At 43.3% G+C, this 22,866-nt stretch overlaps 1 long non-coding RNA gene across 2 annotated transcripts in view; it reads left to right on the forward strand.

The window, feature by feature from the left end:
* Nucleotides 1-22,637, forward strand: part of LOC103347819 (uncharacterized) — a 65,933-nt gene extending 43,296 nt beyond the window's left edge. For both annotated transcript variants that reach the window (XR_007917170.2, XR_007917169.2), the window contains 3 exons: nt 11,589-11,686; nt 13,028-13,153; nt 17,437-22,637. This is a non-coding gene — a long non-coding RNA (uncharacterized lncRNA). The remainder of the gene's footprint in view (nt 1-11,588; nt 11,687-13,027; nt 13,154-17,436) is intronic.
* The last annotated feature ends 229 nt before the right edge of the window (nt 22,638-22,866 follow it).

Here is a 22,866-nt window from a genome sequence, read left to right on the forward strand (position 1 = left end):
AGCCAAAGGTGTAAGGAGGACAGAGGAGGACAGTTGCAGAACTGTGGAATGGGAAAATAGAACAGGGTGGCACCAGGCATGTCTTGAGAGACCCCATTCTGTGGTTAGTGTGCAGTCCTGGTGATGATATCTAGCGAGTCTGCCTGCTCTTTTTTTTTTTTTTTTTAATTTGACAGTTAGAATTATACACAGTGAGAGAGACAGAGAGAAAGGTCTTCCTTCCATTGGCTCACTCCCCAAATGGCTGCCACAGCTGGCGCTGCGCCGATCTGAAGCCAGGAGCCAGGTGCTTCTCCCTGGTCTCCCATGCGGGTGCAGAGGCCCAAGCACTTGGGCCATCCTCCACTGCCCTCCCGGACCACAGCAGAGAGCTGGACTGGAAGAGGAGCAACTGGGACTAGAACCTGGCTCCCATATGGGATGCCAGTGCTGCCAGTGAAGGATTAACCAAATCAGCCACAGTGCTGGCCCCGGAGCTTGCCTGATCTTGCGACTTCAGTGTTTCTGAATAATAAATGCTCCTTTGCTGAATAGAAGCTGTGTGAAGACCTGATTTTGTAAACCCTATGATAGCCCTATGTGTACTATTACCTGTGTGACTATGAAACAAAGCCCATTTACTCCAGACAGCACTCACACATCTTCTAAGTGATGCAGGGGAGTCTCTATTGCATCCAGTTGTAGCTTCCGCCTAGAACATGTTCCAGGTTAAAATGCAGTGAGGTCTATCTTCTTGCTTCTGTTATTTACTGTGTAGCTATTTAAAATCTTACTTGGCTTTTGGACTTTTAGAGGAAAAATTCACAAAGGATATTTGCTATCACTAAGGTAATTGAGAAAAATAAAACCAAAAGAGAGAGAAGGGCCAGCACTCTGGCACAGTGGGTTAAGCCCCTGCCTGCAGAGCTGGCATCCCATATGGCTGCTGGTTAGAGTTCCAGCTGCTCCACTTCTGATCCAACTGCTTGCTAATGGGCTTGGGAAAGTAGCAGAAGATGGCCCAAGTCCCTGGGCCCCTGCACCCATGGGGGAGACTTGAATGAAGCTCCTAGTTCCTGGCTTTGACCTGGCCCAGTCCTGGCCATTGAGGCCATTTGGGGAGTGAACCAGCAGATGGAAGATCTCTCTCTCTCTCTCTCTCTCTCTCTCTCTCTCTGCCTCTGCCTCTTCCTATCTGTAACTCTGACTTTCAAATAAATAAATAAATAAATATTAAAAAAGAGAGAAAAAACTCTACCAGATGAATTATTAGAAGTAATAAGAAAGTTGAATAAGTTTGCTAGATTTCAGATTTGACTTAAAATATTTAATGTTATTTTCATCAACCATCACCAAATATTAGCTAAAAAGCATAAGAAAAAACATAAGAAAGGAAAACCTTCATGGCAATAAAATCTATGAAGTATCTAGGAGTTAGCCTACTCAAATGTACACAAGATTTATATGAAAAATATGTTAATTTCTACTAGAGTATCTAGAAGATGGCATTTAAATAGGAAAACACATTCTTTATTTTATATAGAACAACTTAATATTACTTAAGCTGCATTTTACCAAAATTAATTTGCAAGCTCAGCACAATTTCATTTAAAATTCCATGGTGATATTTTGAAGAACTTGATAAGTGCATTTGAAAAATTACATGGAAAAATTAAGGTCCTTGATTAGTAAAGTTAACCTTAAAAAAATAGAGGAAAAGGGTGATATTTTCTGGCTGGATATTAAGATATGTTACAAAGTGTGATATTTGTGTAAAAGAGACAAATAATCCAGTGGAATGGACTAGAGAACTCAGGGACATTCTCTCTCTCTCTCTCTGTATGTGTGTGTATCTATGTGTATTTATATCTACATATGGGATTTTACTTTGAAAGAAAGTTGATCCAACAAATCATTGGGGGTTGGAAAGATAAGTAGTTTAATAATTGGGTTTGGGAAAACTCTGTCATAATATAAAGAGAAATAAACTTGAAGACATACAATGTTCAGAACTCCATCTGGGTCTCCCATGTGAGTAGAAGGGCCCAAGTACTTGGGCCATCATTCTTTGCTTTCCCAGGCACATTAGCAGGAAGCTGGTTTGGAAGCAAAGTAGCTGGGATTTGAACCAGCAGTCTAATATGAGATGCTGCATGGCAGCTTAGCCTGCTGTGTCATAATGCTGGGCCCCTAAAACCAACAATTTAAAAATGGGAAAACTGGGGCTGCTGCTGTGGTGGACAGGGTAAAGCCACCTCCTGCATTGCCAGCATCCCATATGGGGGCTGGTTTAGGTCCCAGCTGCTCCACTTCCAGTCCAGCTCTCTGCTATGGCCTGGGAAAGCAGTGGAATATGGCCCAAGTCTTTGGGCCCTTGTGCCCACATGGAAGACTCAGAAGAAGCTCCTGGCTTCTGGCTTCAGATTGGCTCAGCTCTAGCTATTGCAGCCATTAGGGGAGCGAACCAGTGGATAGAAGACCTCTCTCTCTCTCTCTCTCTCTCTCTGTCTTTCTCTCCCTCTCTGTAACTCTGCCTTTCAAATAAAATAAATAAATCTTTTTAAAAATATTGGAAAACTATTATTGTAATGTCTACTATAGGGAAGATATTAATATCTAGGACATTCAAAAAAGAACTCTTGCAAATCAATATGTAAGAGACAGGAACTCCAGTAGAATGAGCCAACAATATGTGTAATCAATTTACACCAAGAAAAGATCTAAAAGGTTGACAAGTATATAAATATGTAAATGTTAAAAATAAAGATTATCATTTGCAACAAAATGGAGGAACCTGGAAAACATCATGCTGGGTGAAATAAGCCAGTCCCAAAGGGACAAATGTCATATGTTCTCCCTGATCAGTGACAACTAACCGAGCAACAAAAAGGAAACCTGTTAACGTGAAATGAACACTATGAGAAACAGTGACTTGATCAGCCCTTGCCCTGACTGTTGATGAACAACTTAATACGTTATCCCTCTTATTATTTTTTTTGTTCTATTTAATACTATTGGTTGAATTCTGTAATTAATACACAGTTATTCTTAAGTGTTGAAACTTAACTGAAAAGTGATCCCTGTTAAATGTAAGAGTGGGAATAAGAGAGGGAAGAGATGTACAATTTGGGACATGCTCAGTCAGACTTGCCCCAGATGGTAGAGTTAGAAACATACCAGGGGGTGCCAATACAATCCCATCAAAGTGGCATGTACCAATGCCATCTCACTAGTCCAAGTGATCAATTTCAGTTCACAATTGATCACACTGATAGGTCTAAGAGTCAAAGGGATCATGTAAACAAGACTAGTGTCTGCAAATACTAACTGATAGAATAAATAAGGGAGGGAATGATCCAACATGGGAAGTGGGATACATAGCAGACTCATAGCATGGCAGATGTCCTAAACAGCACTCTGGCCTCAGAATCAGCCCTTAAGGCATTTGGTTCTGGATGAAGAGCCCATGAGAGTATTTCAGACATGAAAAGCCAAGACACTCTGGCAAAAAAAAAAAAAAAAAAATTGACCCAAATGGAATATCTCTGCGAGTGAGATCCCACTGGAAAGAACAGGTCATCAAAGAAGGGAGGAGAGAACTTCCACTTTGACTATGTCCTTGCGCAAATATGATCAAAGTCAGTGAACTCAAAAGGCTTCCATAGCCTTGGCAACTCATGACAAGAGCCTAGGGTGATTACTGACGCCATAAACAAGAGTGTCAATTTGTTAAGTCAACAGCAGGAGTCACTGTGCACTTACTCCTCATGTAGGATCTCTGTCCTTAATGTGCTATACATTGTGATTTAATGCTATAACTAGTACTCAAACAGTATTTTTCACTTTGTCTTTCTATGTGGGTGCAAACTGTTGAAATCTTTACTTAATATATACTAAATTGATCTTCTGTATATAAAGAGAATTGAAAATGAATCTTGATGTGAATGGAAAGGGAGAGGGAGTGGGATGTGGGAGGGGTGCGGGTGGGAGGGAAGTTATTGGGGGGAGAGCTATTGTAATCCATAAGCTGTACTTTGGAAATTTATATTCATTAAATAAAAGCTAAAAAAATGATAAAATTTGATAATGCCAATCATTGTGGAGGTGGAGTGGGGGAGTTGAAGGCAAATAATAAACCCCATTATCTTTTGGGGGGAGAGTAGACTGATGCAGACACTTTGAAGGGTAATCTGGAAGTGCGTGGTCAAATGAAGCATACATATGTTCTGTGATTCAGCACCAAAGTGCTCACACTGGTCCATAAGCTGCATGTATAAAAACAGACATCGAAGCATTACTTTAAATGGAAAATGTTGGTGGCAACCTGGTGACCATCAATAGAAGAGTCTGGAAGTGGATAGCCCCTTTGGCTTGATTGAACAATTGACTTGTGGATGATTCCAGACAAACGAAGTTCCAAGAAAGAGAAATTGGTCGTCTGGATCATTTAGATATGATAGAGACTTATATAACCAATTTGAATGGTAAGAAGGAAAGTGTTTTGGTGGAAAAGGTAATGATTACACAACCAAATTCTGGTACTGCAGTGAAAAACCTAATGTGTTCAGTATGCCAGGCATTGCGGCAGATGATGAGATGGATTCAAGATGATGGTATGACCTGTTCCTGGAGACAATAATGAAAAGGTTTTATCAAGGGGTTGTCCTTGCTGTTCAGTTAATGATCTTGTGTGTCAAGTGAGTCGAATAATGGTTATTAACCCGGATGTACCTGCAGCAAATGTTAGCATGACCATAGATTACACTGTAGTTACCACAGAGGCAAACCAATTTCCCTTCAGAATTAGTACAACTATAATCCTCAGCTACTTTTATTTATTTATTTATTTTTTTTTGACAGGCAGAGTGGACAGTGAGAGAGAGAGACAGAGAGAAAGGTCTTCCTTTTGCCGTTGGTTCACCCTCCAATGGCCACCGTGGCCTGCGCACCGCGCTGATCCGATGGCAGGAGCCAGGTACTTCTCCTGGTCTCCCATGGGGTGCAGGGCCCAAGCACTTGGGCCATCCTCCACTGCACTCCCTGGCCACAGCAGAGAGCTGGCTTGGAATAGGGGTAACCGGGACAGAATCCGTTGCCCTGACCGGGACTAGAACCCGGTGTGCTGGCGCCGCAAGGTGGAGGATTAGCCTAGTGAGCCGCGGCGCCGGTCCATTGTGGAACTTTGTACTTGATGTTCTGAGATGCCTGGGAAGGTGATGTGGCTTTGAAGACTCAGATCCTGCTGTAGCACCAGGTCTGGGCTATTGCTGGAGGAGCATTTCTGCCAGAATCGCTTCATCCTTCTGAGAAAGGACGGCTTCATCTTGCAAGGACCTCTGGCATCCTCTTGTTTCTCTCATCTGTTTGCTCTCCTCTGCCGATCATACCTGTGTTTACCATCCAATGCTTCCCATTAAAAATGACAGACATTATGGGGCCCTAATCTATTACTCTGTAAGCATCTAAGTCACAATAATCAATTATGGCTCCATGTCACTAGGACAGTGATTCCTGTGAGTTGGTCTTTATGTAAGCTTGTGAAGTGATCATTGTGTGTAGGGGTTATGGACTCTTCCCCTCTGGCATACTATTCCAGCAAGAATCAATTTGCGTTCACCCACAGTGCTCAAGGCCGTGATTCACAGACTGGCAGAGGGGACTATAGAGAATCTCTGGGACTCAGTAATTCTGTCTGGGAGAAGGTAGCAGACTGAGTTGGAAGGAGCTTTCTTCTTGCACATTGTGGGAAATGGCTGAGGTGTTCAGAGTGTGACTTACTTTTTCTCTCTGAAGGATCTACTTCTGCATCTCATCCTGGCCATCTATAATCAAGGATTAAAAAGACCTGATAGAGGTGTTGAAGTAGCAGAAGTTAGGATATTATGCAAGGAAGAGATCCTGATAGGGTGGAATATAGATAATTTCCCATGGAATCATATGACTAGGGAGAAATCAGATATTTTAATTTGGGAAGTGATCAGAGAATACAGAGCTTGAATCTTGAATAGGGATAAGGTGCCCAGAACTTCCTTTGATGTATGGTGACCTTATGGTGGTATAACACTTAGGGTTTGGGTCAGGTCTCCAAGCAACAGCACCCTGGTGTGTAGCTCTTCCTGCTTCGTCTGTTGCCTATTCTCTTTCTGCAAGGGTGCTGCCATCGCTCCTTCTCTGGATGGCTCAACACAGACTTCTAGGAGGGTGGGGCTGTAGGGAATTTCTTTCTCCAAAAAAAATCTACACCCAGAGGAATTCTAGAGGAGTGACCATTGAGGCGAGACGTTCCTTGGCCTTCCTCTGTGTACTGTTAACTTTTTGTGGCCTTCAGCTTCCATTTTTTTCCTTTTCTTCATTTGTGTTTGATTGCTGGCCACTGCAATAGTAATGCCCATGTGGGCAGGCGGAACCAATTGAACCCTGCTCTTCCCTGCCTTCCCTTCCCATCTGATGAGGGCTGCTCTTCAAACCCCCCCACCCACGTTTTGATCAGGGTCCCAAAGACAACCACTGGACTCCTATGTCCCCCTCCCCTTGGACAGTGTTGCTCTTGGTCACTGAATGTCCAGTTGTCATAGCATTTGATGAGCATAAAAATCCAGTGAAAGAAAATCATTAGAGATGAAAACACATGCTCATAAATTTAAAATAACTTGCATCTGGGTATTCTTGAGCCCATCAGACCATTTTTTTTTTCATTCTTTCTGCTACCCTTAAAGGTATTTGATGATATAAATTAGGGATTTTCTTTCTTTTGAACTTAAATTGTTGAATGGTTCGGCACTTATCTTCACCTGCTCCAGTGACCTCTTTGGCTCTTTTCCTGCATTATACAGAAAGAAACCTGAAGATAAGCCAGTTGTCTTGTACTTCCAGCCCATGATAATCTATGAGTTGTTAGTAGATGTTATTATATGGGGGTTTTTAAACCAAAGAAATTGTTCCTTTAGTGATTATTTAAGTTTTGTTTGTTATTTTATATTTTTACTCATATGAAAAATAAGAGAGAGAGAGGGAGAGAGAGAGAGTGAGAGTTCTCATTTCTAGTTCACTCCTCAAATGCCTGCAACAGCTAAAACTGGGCCAGGCTGAAGCCAGGAACCCAGACTAAATCTTGGTCTCCACATGGGTGTCAGGGACCCCAGTATTTAATCCATTACCTGCTGCCTCCCAGGGTCTAATTGATAGGAATGTGGAATAGGGATCAGGAGCCAGGAATAGAACCCAGGCACTCTGATATGGGATGTGGACATTTGACCACAAGGCTAAATGCCCATCATTTTCATTTGAATTTCAGAGTAATTGTTTTTCTTACCATTGCCATCTAATTAAAGACTGTCCTCAGTGCAAAGCAATTGGTTGAAAAGATCCATTAGCACTTATAACATCAATTTCTGTGGCTGATTTTTTTTCTTTTGAAGCCATAAAAACAAAGCAAAATCCTCAAATAAATTGGATACTGAGAGGGTATGAAACTGCAACTATAATCTCGACTTCATATATTTTATCTCAATAAAATTAACTTCTAATTAATTATTCATACCTGTTGTCTTTATAATCAGTAACTGCTGTAATTTATTAATAAAATGGATTTAAAATATGTTTAGGTGTTAAGTTCCATATATGTTACCACTGAAAGTGTTTGCAAAACACTGCATAGAAGATTGCTGTGAAGATTTGCATTTCCACCTCAGTAAAACTCTATCTTGGCTAACCCCTACTTGCTTGCTCACTCTCCAGTCTTCATAGCTTGATTTTGACCCCCTGGATTCTGGGACTTTGTTGGTTCCCTTCTTGCTACTTTGGACATTTTATGAGGTTCACAGGTAGGGATATTCTAGCATATGCCATTTTCTAAGGTCAGGACTCACTTTTCCCATGCCGCCCAGCAGAAGCAGTTTCTCCTGAGGTTGCGCTTGCAGATGAATCCTTAGGTGGGCCCCATTGAGGAGGGATGTCCCAGCACAATTCTCTGTTGATAACTGTCTGAGGGGCCCACCTGGGACCCAGATGATTGCCTGAAGTCTGCACATGTGCTGAGACACAGACTTCTTGGAATGGCACCCACTGCTTAACCATTTTTTTGGGGCCACTTAAAACACAAAACTTTGTTGTCTGCAAATAAGGAAATACCGGAGGAAACACAGAGTTCCTGATTCCATGCCATGCACTGTATGAGGTGGTTCCTTATGCAGTTTCTTTCTCTTTCTCTCTTGCTTCTGGCTCAAACTCAATGGAATAAACAAAGCAAGGAACCCATTAGAGAGCACTTGTGAGATGGGATTGGGGACGTTTGCTTTTATAGGGGAAGAAGGAAAGGGAAGTGTTTGCCACCAGGGCAGGGGTTTATTTACTCTTCTGGTGATTCTCACATTGCACAGAAGAGCTCTGATGCGTTTGGAAGGCTCGGAAGGATTACGTGTATATGGGTGGGGTCATCGACACTTTGAACAGAGCCAGCAGGATGATTTCTGTAAATGCTGAAGGCACCCTTATGTTGTTTGTGAGAGTATAAGCAGCAGGAGAAACCAAGATCTTTCCCTTTAAGGAGCATATGGGTTCCCTGGGTAGAACAGACATGATTTCCCAGAAACATTAGTGATAGTAGGCAGCATATGGGGGTGCATAGCACAACCCATTGTAACCCAGGAGAATGCATGATTCTTCAAGTTGGGGGTGAAGGAAGCCATGCAGGAGAGGAAGGCTTGTCTGAACCATGTGTGCTGGTCCTTCTTCACATCCTCCCCTTTGAGCACATTTTCCATGTCCTGAGTGCAGTTCTTGTCTCCCCAGTGCTATCTGTTCCTGTTACAAGGAGCAGAGATTCACTAATGCTACTCTAAGTAGTATGGGAGTGTCCACAGGGAATAGCACAAGGATTTATTACAAGGAATTGAAAAAGCAATAAGGGTCATGGGGGACCTCATAGTATTCAGATATTCTGTGACTCAATTTCTTCTTTTGAAAGCGAGACTAATAATAGTACACAGACATTGTTTTTTCTTTTTAATTAATTTATTTGAAAGGCAGAGTTACGGGGTTGGGGTGATGGAGAGAAATCTTCCATCCATTGTTTTACTCCCAAGATGGCTGCAATGCCTGGAGCTAGGCCAATCTGAAGCCAGGAGCTAGCAGTTTCATCTAGGTCTCCCACGTGGGTGCAGGAGCCCAAGTACCTGGGCCATCTGCTGCTGCTTTTCTTAGGTGCGTTAGCAGGGAGCTGCATGGGAAGTGGAGCAGTCAGGATTCGAACTGGCAGCCCTATGGAATGCCAGTGCTGTAGGCAGTGGGTCCAACAACTAAACCACAGCACCAGCCCTGACTCATTGGGTTTTTGTAAAAATAAGTAAATAAGATAATTCATGGATAATATTTAGTTCAGTAGATGGTACAAAGAAAGTCTTCCATAAATGCAATTTTTATTACTAACATTTTTTAGTTTCTCACCATTTTACTTACTCACATAACTTTAATTCTTTATTTTTCTCATTGACTCGTATGATTTTAGGGTCTTAAAATGCTTCAATTTCACCTTTTGATTCCCTCAGCCCTATTTTCTTGTTTCCAAACAATATTCTTTTTTTTTTTTTTTTTTTTTGACAGGCAGAGTGGACAGTGAGAGAGAGAGACAGAGAGAAAGGTCTTCCTTTGCCGTTGGTTCACCCTCCAATGGCCGCCGCGGCCGGTGCGCTGCGGCCGGCGCACCGCACTGATCCTATGGCAGGAGCCAGATACTTATCCTGGTCTCCCATGGGGTGCAGGGCCCAAGCACTTGGGCCATCCTCCACTGCGCTCCCTGGCCACAGCAGAGAGCTGGCCTGGAAGAGGGGCAACCGGGACAGAATCCGGCCTCCCGACCGGGACTAGAACCCGATGTGCTGGCGCCGCAAGGCGGAGGATTAGCCTAGTGAGCCGTGGCGCCAGCCCAAACAATATTCTTAACAGATAATCTGATGGCCTTAGCTCATGTTTTAAGATTAGATCATGTTGTGTATGACTAGTCATTTTATTAGCAGGCTTTTCTTGGGTCTGTCTTCTTCTGGTCCAAGCATCAGGAATAATTGTGGACATAGGAGTGTTGGGTTGGTGGGTTTTGGTGTTATGCTATCCATAGCCTAACCTTGTTTAGGCATTTGCCTGGCTGAGGGCTGTGGAAAATCTCATATGTGACATGCTGAGAGGACACACAGATGGTGCATGTGAGATCTCTCCATCAGGAAGTGATGTGAAGATGAAGAAAACAGTGTACCCAGAAGACTATAATGTAGGCAGATTCTGAGAGCAGAGTGAGGAGAGTGCTGTAGAGGTCAGTGTGGCCCTGCAGACTGTGGGATCTGGAACTGTCTCCTGGAAAAAGAGACTCTGAGGGCCGGATCTTGGGTGTTCCACAGGCAAATGGCAGCAAATATGCCAGAGACAGTGGTCAGTGCTTCCATTAGTCCTTACAACATGCCTGTGAGGTACGGATTGGGGCATGCATATGAAGTAATGGGTGCCCAGGAAGTTTACGTAGGTCTTACAGTGCTAGTGGATAAGAAAGGAATGATTCAAATCCAGGTCAGTAGATTCCCACAGCAAGAGCAAGGACAAGAAGGACAGAAATAGTTGAGGCTCATTCTACCCTGAAAGGCTGTCTGGTCTGTTTGTTGTGAGCCCAGAGTGTCTCACATCACTTCCTGATGGAGAGTGTTTGCTGAGGAGTGTTAGGAAAAGACTGGAAGGATGGCTTGCAAAGGACTGGGGAAGGGTCTGAGCCCCTGAGTAGACTGGGTGGGGACCAGAGTCTCAATCACAGACCTGAGCACAAGACTCTGTGTGTCAGGAGAGTTGTTGATGCTTTTTGAAGTGACTGTCAGGTGGAGGTGTTTTTGGGATGGCTGAGCCTTGCTCTGCAGCCCTCCTGTCTAGCCACTGATTCACTCAGATACCGCAGGACACTTCCTAAAATCTAGGCTCCTGCAGGTTACTCTTCCTCTTCAAGTCTTCCCAGGGCTCCCTAGAGCTCAGAGAACAAAGTTAAAGTTCCTTAATGTGACATTAGATAGACTTCCAATCTAGAATCATCTGTGTCTTTGTCCTCTGCTTTATGTACCCTAAGTTCTCGCCACACTGAGCCTCTCACTCTTCCCCAAACAGGCATCCTCTTTGGAGAGTGTGTTGTATAGGCTCTTACCCTGGCTCTGTCTGTAATGCCATCTCTTATCAGTTGGTATGGTCTGATAAGCTGATGGTTTCCAAATTTGAAACAGTGATTTTTCAACTTCATGATGGTGTGGAAGTAATACACGTTCAGTAGATACAGACCTTGAATTCTGATCTTTTCCTGTTCTGCTGCTATGTCCTAAGATCCTCTCTTGTGATGCTGAACAGTGGCAGTTCCTAGTCAGCCTGGCGGTCACAGAGGGCAGCAACCTGTACCCTATAGTGTGCTGTGCTGCTAAGCTGTGATGGTACGTAGGGAAGGTATATGTGATATGTTTTTGATTCGTGATATTTGAAATTTATGATCAGGTTTGTTGGGACATAGCCCTGTCATAAGTTGAATAATATGTAATCTTTTAACCTCCATAACAACTTTTTCAAACAGACTATTTTTTTCACCTATTTTATAGCTGAGAAAATTGAGGCTGAAAGTGGTTAAAATGCTTGTCTGGGTTCCCAGAACTAGCAGGAACAGAGCAGGATGTCAACCCTTCCATTCTGATTCCAGGTTTGTACCCTATATCAGTATCCTGTCTGGTCTCTCTCTTCTGGTTTTCTGATTGGTGTGCTCTTCTTATATGTGATCTAGATTTGATGACTCTTCTACTGTGTTTTCCTTGGTCATTCTCATCACAATCCACTGTCAGATGAGTCACTCTTCAGGGCTTTATCTAGTTCTATAATGCTAGTTTGTGTCTCTTATTGGAGTTCATTGTATAGAGCTCTTAGGTTCTGAGCTAAATGCTTGTATTTTTCCAAAATTTGTATGTTAATATCCTAACTCTTAATGTGAGTATATTGGTATCAGGGACTTCATGAAGGTAACTAAGGTTAAAAGAGGTTTTAAGGGTGAGACTCTGATCCAATTAGCTTAGTGTCCTTTTAAAAAGGAAACCTGTTGAAGTGAAAGGGATACTATGAGAAACAGTGACTTGATCAGACCTTGTCCTGACTGTTGATGTACAATGTAATACTTTATCCATTTTAGTATTTTTTTTGTTCTACTACTATTGGTTGAACTCTGTAATTAACACATAATTATTCTTAGGTGTTTAAATTTTAACTGAAAAGTGATCCCTGTTAAATATAAGAGTGGGAATAAGAGAGGGAGGAGATGTATAATTTGGGACATGCTCAATCGGACTTGCCCCAAATGGTGGAGTTAGAAACGTGCCAGGGGATTCCAATACAATCCCATTAAGGTGGCATGTACCAATGCCATCTCACTAGTCCAAGTGATCAATTTCAGTTCACAATTGATCATAATGATAGGTCTAAGAGTCAAAGGGATCACACAAATAAGACTAGTGCCTGCTAATACTAACTGATAGAATCAAAAAGGAAGAGAAAGATCCAACATGGGAAGCGGGATACACAGCAGACTCATAGCATGGCAGATGTCCTAACAACAGGATTCACTGTGTACTTACTCCTCATGTAGGATCTCTGTCCTTAATGTGTTGTGCAATGTGAAGTAATGCTATAACTAGTACTAAAACAGTAGTTTACACTTTGTGTTTCTGTGTGGATGCAAACTGATGAAATCTTTACTTAATATATACTGAATTGATATTCTGCATATAAAGATAATTGAAAATGAATCTTGATGTGAATGGAATGGGAGATGGAGCGGGAGATGGGAGGGGTGTGGGTGGGAAGTAAAATATGGGTGGGAAAACCATTGTAATCCATAAACTGTACTTTGGAAATTTATATTTACTAAATAAAAGTTTTTTAAAAAAAGAAAATAAGAAAGGATATCAGATTCTCTCTCTCTCTCTCTCTCTCTCTCCCACCCTCCCTTCTCTCTCTCTCTCTCTCTCTCTCTCTCTCTCTCTCGTAACACCAGAAACCAAGGCAGGAGGACAATGATCTGGAACTTGCAGCCTCGAGGATTGTGAGAATCTGGATTTCTGTTACTGAAGCCACCCAACCTGTGTTATTTTGTTTTCTGGATGAGTCTTCTCTTCGGAATGTGAGTGATGAACTGGCAGGGATTCTATCTGTCAGTGACCCTGTATTCCCAAGATTCAGCATGGGGCTTTCCCCTGGCTTGCAGAAGGCCTTGGGTAGAGTTTGCAAAATTGTGCTTCATTGCACCTTTACTGCCTGGGTCCTAGGATCTCACAGCTACAAGTTGACCCAGGGCATTCTTCCTCTCCTACTCTGTTCACCTGTGCTCTGACCCACTCCCCAGGAGATGATGGAGGTGGAGTTGTCTCAGCTGCACATAGCTTCCATGGACTGTTGATTTACTGGCTCCTTGCAGAGGGCTTGGCGGCCGGCTGTCTCCACTGGCCCTTGTAAAGCGGCTCCCTCCTCCTCACCCTTCACCAGCAGCCGCCCCACTGACTGCCTGGGCAGAATTTATGACAAGGATTCATCAGATTAGGAGGGACAGGACACGGTTCTTTTTCCACTGTGTGCAGAATGCAGTTGGACAGCATTACAGGCCCCTCTGACTGCTGAACAAACCCACGTTGTCATGCTTGGCATTTTCTGACTTGAGGAGTCCCTGGAAGCATTCTACATTGATGAGAAATAACTTTATAATGTTTTGAAGTGAAATATAAACTTTCCTCTTTCGGGCCCCACTCGGGCTCAGGGCTGCCTCCTGCCAGGCTTTGGAATCTCCGTGTGGTGCCTTTTCACCACAATTTGCTCTTTATCCAGACCAAAAGGCAACTGTGGGCTTTCACCCAACCACTACTTCCTCTTCTAAGATTGGAATAGTTTCCCTCAATCCTGAAAACCACTCGTCTCATCTCCTTGTCAAGGGTTGGTGAGAGGGAACTCACTACTGCTCCTCCCTACATATTATTTGATCATTAGACTCCATTGCTTCATAGAAAGTTTTTCAAAAGGTGGATTTTACATATCTTTTTTAATTTAATTTAATTTTTTTATTTTTATTTTTTGACAGGCAGAGTGGACAGTGAGATAGAGAGACAGAGAGAAAGGTCTTCCTTTTGCTGTTGGTTCACCCTCCAATGGCCGCCGTGGCCAGCGCGCTGCGGCCGGTGCACCGCGCTGATCCGATGGCAGGAGCCAGGTGCTTCTCCTGGTCTCCCATGGGGTGCAGGGCCCAAGCACTTGGGCCATCCTCCACTGCACTCCCTGGCCACAGCAGAGAGCTGGCCTGGAAGAGGGGCAACCGGGACAGAATCTGGCGCCCCGACCGGGACTAGAACCCGGTGTGCCGGTGCTGCAAGGCGGAGGATTAGCCTAGTGAGCCGCGGTGCCAGCCAGATTTTACATATCTTAACATTATTTTTACCATCTCAGGCAACAGCTGAAGCAATAAAAGATCTGGTTCTTGTTTCACGCATCAGCTCTTCCCTTAGTTAAGATAGCAATGAGTTTCTTTCTTCCAGCACTCATCAAGGGGCTGCTCTTTCAGGCACAGTGAATGTCAGGGTGAGCACAGGGCTACTGCATGTGGTTTTGCAGCTGTGGATGCATGAGTTTAGGGAGCTCCATTCACAGACACCATTACCTGCACAATCCTATGGGATTATCTTGCACGAACACTGCACAGTTCGTGTTCTTGAAGAGCCTGCACTTCACCCTGAGATCTTCTGAGTTTTCTTGCCCAGCTAACCCTCTGAAGCTTTCTTCATGCTGTTCTCCCTTAGACAAAGGTATGAGTGTAAATCACCATCTTACTCTTCCTCTTCATCTGCCCAAGGCTTTCTATTAGTGTATGGCCTTCAAGTATGATCTAACCTCATCAGAGTGACTTAGAGTTATCATCTCCTATTTGGAGTTCCAATGGCTGTTACTGCAGTTCTTAAAAAGAACCATTTACTAAGGTGTTGCATTGGTAGATAATTTTTCTGGAGATCAACAAGACTTGGAGATCATGGCGGTGCATTAAAGGAAAGAGACATTCACTTTTCAGCTATATCTGATATGTGTTACATTTAACATTATTTCTCTTTCTGCAAAGTCTAGCATAATGCATCATTCAGATTTTAATTATCCATTTGTATGCTTGTGTTCCATACTAGACTGTAAGCATCTTTGTAAAATTTTTAAATTTATTTTTGTTTTATTTGAAAGAAGAGACAGGGAAGGAGGGAGGGAGGGAGAAAGAGAGAGAGAGAATATTCCATCTGATGGTTCATTTCCAAAATGCCCACCCTATTGGGTCTTGTTCAGGTCAAAGCCAGGAGCTAGAACTCAGTCTAGGTCTCCAGTGTGGATGGCAGCAACCCAGGCACAGATGACCCATGAAATCACCTGCTGCCTTCAGGGTGTGCATTAGAAGGAAGCTGGATTTGGAAATGGAGCTAGGACTTGAACCTCCAATATGGATGGAGGGCACTTGCCCCAAATCTAAATTTATAGGAGGAGCTGATTTTCATTTTTATGCATTCTCAGAGTTAGGCCTGTGTGGGGAGCAACTTGGACTAGACTAAGTTAGTGGAATTAAGACTTATTCTGTGCATCTGCTCTCCCACAATATGGTGCTGAGAAGGGAGAAACAGCTTCTACACAGCTGCCTCCAGTTCAACCAATAAGCAGCAGGACCTGCTCCTGATTGGAGGAGAGCAGCGTACTTGGCGTGTGGGTAGCAGAGTTGGGATTGGCGGAGGAGGACTATAAAGGAGGAGAGAGAGAACATGCACCGGGGAACATCTATCTGAAGGAACACCTGTGCAGCCCCCGAGAGAGCCGGCCGGCGGTATGCCGCTCCCCCGCAGAAGTGGGGAAAGTGGCTAGGGGGAACCGCCCTTCCACGGAGGTGGAAGGGTCGGTAGCCAACCCGGGAAGAACCAGCAGCAAACCCGGGGAGGGCCGAGCAGACAAAAGAACAGCACAGGGCCCTGTGTCGTTCCTCCACGAAGACGGGGAGCGACAGGCCTGACCTAGGTATCTGCTTGGTAAATGTGAGACATCCACCTTGTTCATGGTTATTCTGTGTGCTTGGGATGGAGTGTTGTAATGGAGAAAAGCCAGCAGCTGCTCTTAGGAAGACTCTGACATAGACTGCTCATGATAACCAGTGAATTTTGAGAAATAGATATGAGGGCCCATACTCGTCATTGGTGCTCACCAACTAATGGGCTTTCTGTGATTCAGTAGTAGCGTGTGGCTTTCCCAGTAGAGCAAGGGCCTGTTGGATCTCAGTAGTGGCACTTAATCAGAGTAGAGGAACTTATCATTGCTTCTGGAAAGACCAGGTGTGTAGGAGTCATTTGAGACAATAAGAGGAAAGGATTTTGCAAAAACTCAGCTTTCAATGGGGCCCTGGTATTCCTGGGGGGCACAGTCACCCATTTTTGAGGGTCTGTGGGAGGTGATATAAATGTGATTGGATCACAAAGCCTTCACCAGATCACTGGTTCAGAGATACCAGTGTTGGCAGTCACATGAAAAACCAGATACATTGAAAACATCAGAGTTAAACAGTGAGGTAGAAAAGAACAAAAGGGTGAGACTTTCCAGGGAATGGAGGAAGGGAGGGAGAATGAGCTCTTGGGAAGGAAGGTGTCAGTGCTGTGTGTGTGCCCTCCTTCGGAAGGTTGACCAGGTGAATGGATCCCAGAACTGCTTTCCTGGTCATTCAGTGTCTGATAAGCCCTGTTAGCCTCCCCTCCTCTGTTTCAGCTACTTCCTTACTCCTTCCTTGTATTCTAGAGACTGTCAGAGGCAGTCTTTGGCTTTAGCTCTCCTGGCCCCTGGTCCTGTTCTTCCTCACAGCAATGTATGTGGCCTTGTTTTCCATTGGTTAACTGGTGTATGTACTTTTTATGCCACTCTTGTCAAAATCCCTAATCACTGACCTGGAGGAAGATCACTAGATTCAAATTTAATCAACAAAACAAAGCAACTTTGGTTTTTGGTACACTAACCCTTTGCACCACTCCTCTCCTGTTTTAGTCTGGACTGCCTCTAACTCATTTTTGTGGTATTTGGTAAATTGAGCTTGAGGTTGAACTCATAACAATATTTGGAAACTACCTTAATTTTATAATTAAAGATGAAGTGACTCATCCAACCTTCTCTTTCTCTCCCTGCAAATAATCTGGCAGTAAAACAAATTTAGGTTATTAAGTGGTATTTATTTAATTATGATTTGCTGTAGAGCTGTTTAAGAGCAGGTCATTAGGTTAAAGCCATTGCACTCGTTCTCAGAGTGGAGAATGTCTTGTTCTGACTTACGTTTGGGTGTGCTTTCCCTGGCGCTGAGCTAACACAGCCGTGTTTACATTACACAGATTCTCAAGTTGCTGAATTTTTTTGTTCTTCCAGAAGGAAAAAGATGCAACGCAGACAGATGACTCTATTTGATGTGATGGATCAAGTCAAGCTGGACGATGGTGGATACTTTCCACTGGAATTAACCACACTGCCTTCCCAATCTTTCCATCTTCCTCACCACCAAATCAGTGTTGAAGAAGAACATTGTAACTTCAGAATATCGGAAACATTTGTAGCTTTATCAAGAGTCTCAGGTTGGTTAGTCTCTTGGTGCTAATGAGTCATGGATTTCCTGGACACCAAGAACGCTGACTGAACCCCCTGGCTGCTTCCAACTGGGTAGGAGATTGAAGGATTTGGGGATTCCTTATGAAATGTTGAAATGAGGTAGAGTTTACGTATAATGAAGGCATAGAACCAGGCACACCACAAAACTCCCTTCATAGCCTTTCCTCGAATAGTTTTTCCCAAATTCCTTGTCTCCCAGAGCCCATTTGGCTTTGCATTTTCTGGGCCAATGTGAGAAATGTCACCATTATTTCCCAAGAGGAACTGAGCAAGATAGATGGTCTCTGCCCCAGCAGGACACCTGGATGGCATCCTTATCTAGGGCCACAATGGGAGTGCATGTGCCTGCATGTTTATTTATTCTCCTCCTGTTTGGAGACTTTCCCTGATTAATTACTTTCTTGTAATTGAGGCTGCTAACTAATGTCTCATCTGATTAACCTGTAGTTTGGCTCTAGGTCCCAGAGGGTGGACAGGCCATCCCGTCTGGGGAACGAAGGAGGTCAGTGATCAGGGGCCCTTGGGATGCCCATTTTGGGCCGGTTTATTTGCTTTAAGTCTTGTTTGCTGTTCCTGCTGCAGTGAGTGGAGACAGCTCCCCCCTAGTCCCATCCAATCTAATTGGCCTGCTGAAACATCAGTGAACGTAAGATTTAAGAAATGTTTTCTTTGAAAACTTCTGGTCCGACAGACACTTTGAGCTCATATTTCACCCTGTTTCTAATGCACACCCTTCCCTGGGACTTTCAGGAGAAATATAGTGAGTGAGTCTTACAGGAGAACTGCTTCTCTGTGGTTTGGGGGGTGGCAGTGGGGGCTGATGCACTGGAGGTAGGAGGGAAGGCTGTGTGGAGGCAGGCCGGCATCTTCAGAATCTAGATACCATGCCAACGTTAACACATCCAAGGAGGTATTCAGTATCAAAGTCTCTAATATTTGGCTCCACAAACACGATACCGGTTGCAAAAACAAAGCTAAGGAGCTCATGCTGATTACTTCAATAAAAGCTGTTTAATTATGAACGCTTGGGAAATGAAGTTACCAACAGGACCAGGAGTGCTCTGACGGCCTGGCGTTCCTGCCCCCAGCATCCTGCTGTTAAGCCAGATTGTCCACTCAGCTGAAAAGTTTGACATTGAGCAGGGCACGCCCTCAGCCCCACAGGAGACCACTCACTTGCCAACCATGTTCCCTCCTACTGCAGTGGCAGTTCTTGAGAACTGATTAGTGATAGAACCATAAAGTGTTATCAGTCCCACTCACAGGCCATCCAAGGGTTACATGGCATGGTGGCCAGAGCTCCCCAAACACCGCACTTGGGAAGTCAATTACTGTTTCTAGGTAGCTATTTGACCTTCTCCTACCAGAAGTCAGGGTTCCAGGACCAAGAAAAGTGGAACTGAATTCTGAGCTGGGAGTCAGTGGATCTGATTATGGAAACAGTAGATTTTTTTTTTTTTTTTTTTTTTTGTTGAGCCCTTGTGTGAGTCTTCTTGAGGAGCTATGACCTTACTAATGCTTCTAAATCATTGTCCTTTCTCTTGTGTGGTTATAACCAGCTATTTTACATCAAATAGAATAGGTAGAACTATATGTGTAAAAGTTTAACAATAATCAGAGTTGAAGCTGTGTATGTGAGTGAAGGAACATAAAAACATACACATTGTCAAGGGGAGAGCTTTTTAGCATAGCAGTTTTTCTGTTAGACTGATGATTTTTTTCTCTGAGACTCAAAAGTTTTTATATCTTAACTATTTTTAGTGAAAAAATCTTTAAAGCTTACCCTTATTTAACAGTAGATATGAAATACAAATGAATTGTTGTTGCTCAGCCCCGATGATTCCAAGCTATAATACAGCGATACCTTCAGGAACTGCTGAAAGACCCCCAACCATTGCACCCATGCCCTGAGACACAATGACAGTCATTTGTAAAATTTATTATTTGCGGCCAGCGCCGGGGCTCACTAGGCTAATCTTCTGCCTGCGGCACTGGCACCCGGGTTCTAGTCCCGGTTGGGACACCAGTTCTGTCCCGGTTGCTCCTCTTACAGTCCAGCTCTCTGCTGTGGCCCGGGAGTGCAGTGAAGGATGGCCCAGGTCCTTGGGCCCTGCACCCATATGGGAGACCAGGAGGAAGCACCTGGCTCCTGGCTTCGGATTGGCGCAGTGTGCTGGTCGCAACGCACCTGCCGTAGCGGCCACTTGGAGGGTGAACCAACGGCAAAAGGAAGACCTTTCTCTCTCTCTCTCTCTCTCTCTCTCTCTCTCTCTCTCTCTCTCACTGTCTAATTCTGCCTGTCAAAAAAATTTATTTGCAAAGTTAGGACAGTTATAACTGTGTCAGAATCTCATGCTAATTACAGTACTAATAGACTTCGTGCATGTGAAAACCAGTTAGAAATATAATGTGGAATGTTAGCAAATATTTTTTCTCATATGTTTCAGTTGCTTTTATAAATATGCTTCTGTTGTTGTCCATAGCTGCTCTGTTATTTTGTGAGGAAATTTAAGTGATGACTTGAGGACACCAATCAGGCAGGGTGAAGTACCCAGATTTTCTGAGACACTTCCTGCTGCTGGAGATGTTGCATAAAACAGAGAAGGGATGATGGAATCTGGGCCAGATATTCCTGTTCAAATTTCAGATCCTTCTCTTAAAAGTTGTGCACCCATGGACAATGTTAATATTTGTGAGCTTAGTTTCTCTATTCTGTAAAGTGGGAGTAGGAATATTCATGTGTGTACTGAAATTTTTGTGAAGCCTAAAGTTTGTAGGTTAGACACCCAGAGAATAAATACTATGTGCATTTGATATGTGAAGTCTTTCATTTATCAGCAGAATCTTTCTCTGGTAGATTAATAGCTGGCCAAGGATAGTTGGGATTACTAGTATTCTGAATACTGGCATTCTGAATACTGGCAAATAACTTATATTTATGGCCATTTGTGTGTGTGCATGTGCGTGTGTGTGCACATGTGTACTTGTTAGGGCTCTTGTAATTACTGCATGCTTTCTCTTGTCTTTTTGGTAGTAGGCATTCTAACTGGGATGAGATGATCATCATTGCAGTTTTGATTTGCTTTTCCATAATAGTGAGTGATGTTGAGCATTTTTTCATGTATTTGTTGGTCATCTGTTTCTCTTCTTTTCAGGATTGTCTTTTCAAATCCTTTGATAATTTCTTAACTGGGTTGTTTCTTCTTTGTTGAGTTTTTAAAAAATTTCCCTTTCAACATTGCAACAGTCATTTTCTTCTTCCAGTGAACAAGACAAAGACGCCAAGTCAGAAAGATATTTTAAGTGTTGGGGAGAAGTTCTTGCCTCTAAGATCATACCGTTCAAAAGGGTCTGGAACCTCACTGATAATCAGTGAGACAAAGCAATAAAAGGGAGAGAAAATTGAGTTTATGGGAGTTGGAGAGAGGATAGGAAAAGGGATGAGAATAATGTGTTTTTTGAGGGGATCTTACTTAAACTTCAGACTGGACCATTTACCTGGAGACCATGTGCCAAGAATTTTTATTTCTCCCAGCTTTTTCAAAGATTCCAGTGAAAGCTTAACTTTTTATGCATGGTATACACAGTTAAAATAACACCTTAAATTCCTCTGTGCATGGATTTGTTTTCTCTTCAAATGGTCAGAGTTACTAAGAAAAACTTAGAAGGTTATTTGAGGTTCACAAGATTCTCAGCGCACTTAGACCAACCAGTGGTACTTGGAGAAAGATCAACCTGATACTGTCATTCTCACTTGATGTGAGTTAGGAAGAAGATCTTGATTGGTCCCCAAGAGCCATCTGTTCCACTATTAACTGCAAATAGCAAAAGAAGCTTGTGGGATCAGGAAAGGGGACTAAACTCTTGGTCAAAATCTTTTTATTTTTGTTTAAAGAGAAGGAGAGAGAGAAAGAGAGAGAGAGAGAGAGAGAGAGAGAGAGAGAGAGAGAGAGAGAATGAATATGAATCTTCTGTGTGCTGGTTCACTCCCCAAATGGTTGCAACAACCAGTGCTGGGCCAGGCTGAAGCCAGGAGCCAGGTGCTTCTTTCAAGTCTCTCGTGTGGATAGTGGGGCCCAAGGACTTGGGCCATCTTCTGCTGCTTTCCCAGGCACACTGGCAGAGAGCTGGATGGGAAGTGGAGCATCAGGGACTTGAACTGGCACCCACAAGTGATGCCAGCATTTCAGGCAGTGGCTTAACTCACTGTGCCACAGCACCAGCCCCCTCAAATTCTTGCTCTAAATTCTCCTACCAATTGTGTAACCTGAGATAATCCATTAACTTTCAGTGTGCTTTCTCCTTTCTTTAATGAGTCTAATAAGGTGGAAATATAAACTAAGAAGGTAATGGGTGTGGAAGAATTTTGGAAAGATTTCAATATGCCATGCAAATTCAAGAGTTAGTTCATTCTACATACTTTAGTACCCTTCAGATTCTTCTAAATTCAATAGATAGTATAATAAATTAGAATGATGGTCTTGGAAATCATCTCTTTCAGGGTTCCACAGTTACATACAAGAAATGGAAGAAGAGAGGGAGTTGTCCACAAAGTCATGTGGCATGTTAGTGCCAGGGCTAAAGTTGGAACAGGGGGATTTATATTGCTTTATTGTTTCCCCCTGATAACAATTTCTCTAAAGAGGAGGCTCATAATAAATAACAATCGAGTTCAGGAGAATGGGTAAGGATGTCAAGAAAATGTAATTTTGAGGTCATCTTTCCTTTCTTGATAGATGGATTACAAACCCCATCCCCGTGGGGAAACGTAACCTTGAAAGTACCCTCGCCCCATCTTCTGAAGTCAGTTGTGGCTGTGACTTTGGGGGACTCTCAACTTACAGTGCTTTGAGTAGTTGTCGCTGGTAGACAGACCCATACCTTACATCCCAGTTTGGGAGAATGAAATGTGATCACATGATAGGGTCAGCCTCTGAAGAAGGACTGGCTTTTCAGAGAGGACTTCTGCCATAGCATGAATTTGATCACATGAATGTGATCACATGATAGGGTCAGCCTCTGAAGAAGGACTGGCTTTTCAGAGAGGACTTCTGCCATAGCATGAATTTTTCCTCAAGAGGAAGGGCTCAGAAAAGCAAAGTTGGGACAATTTCCTGCTGATTGCCTTTCCTTTCATCCTTGATCTGCTTCTCCATAATGAACTTGTAGATTATCCCAGTCATAGTTCAAGAA

Source organism: Oryctolagus cuniculus, chromosome 2 (genome assembly GCF_964237555.1).
Source record: "Oryctolagus cuniculus chromosome 2, mOryCun1.1, whole genome shotgun sequence".
NCBI classification, from domain to species: domain Eukaryota; kingdom Metazoa; phylum Chordata; class Mammalia; order Lagomorpha; family Leporidae; genus Oryctolagus; species Oryctolagus cuniculus.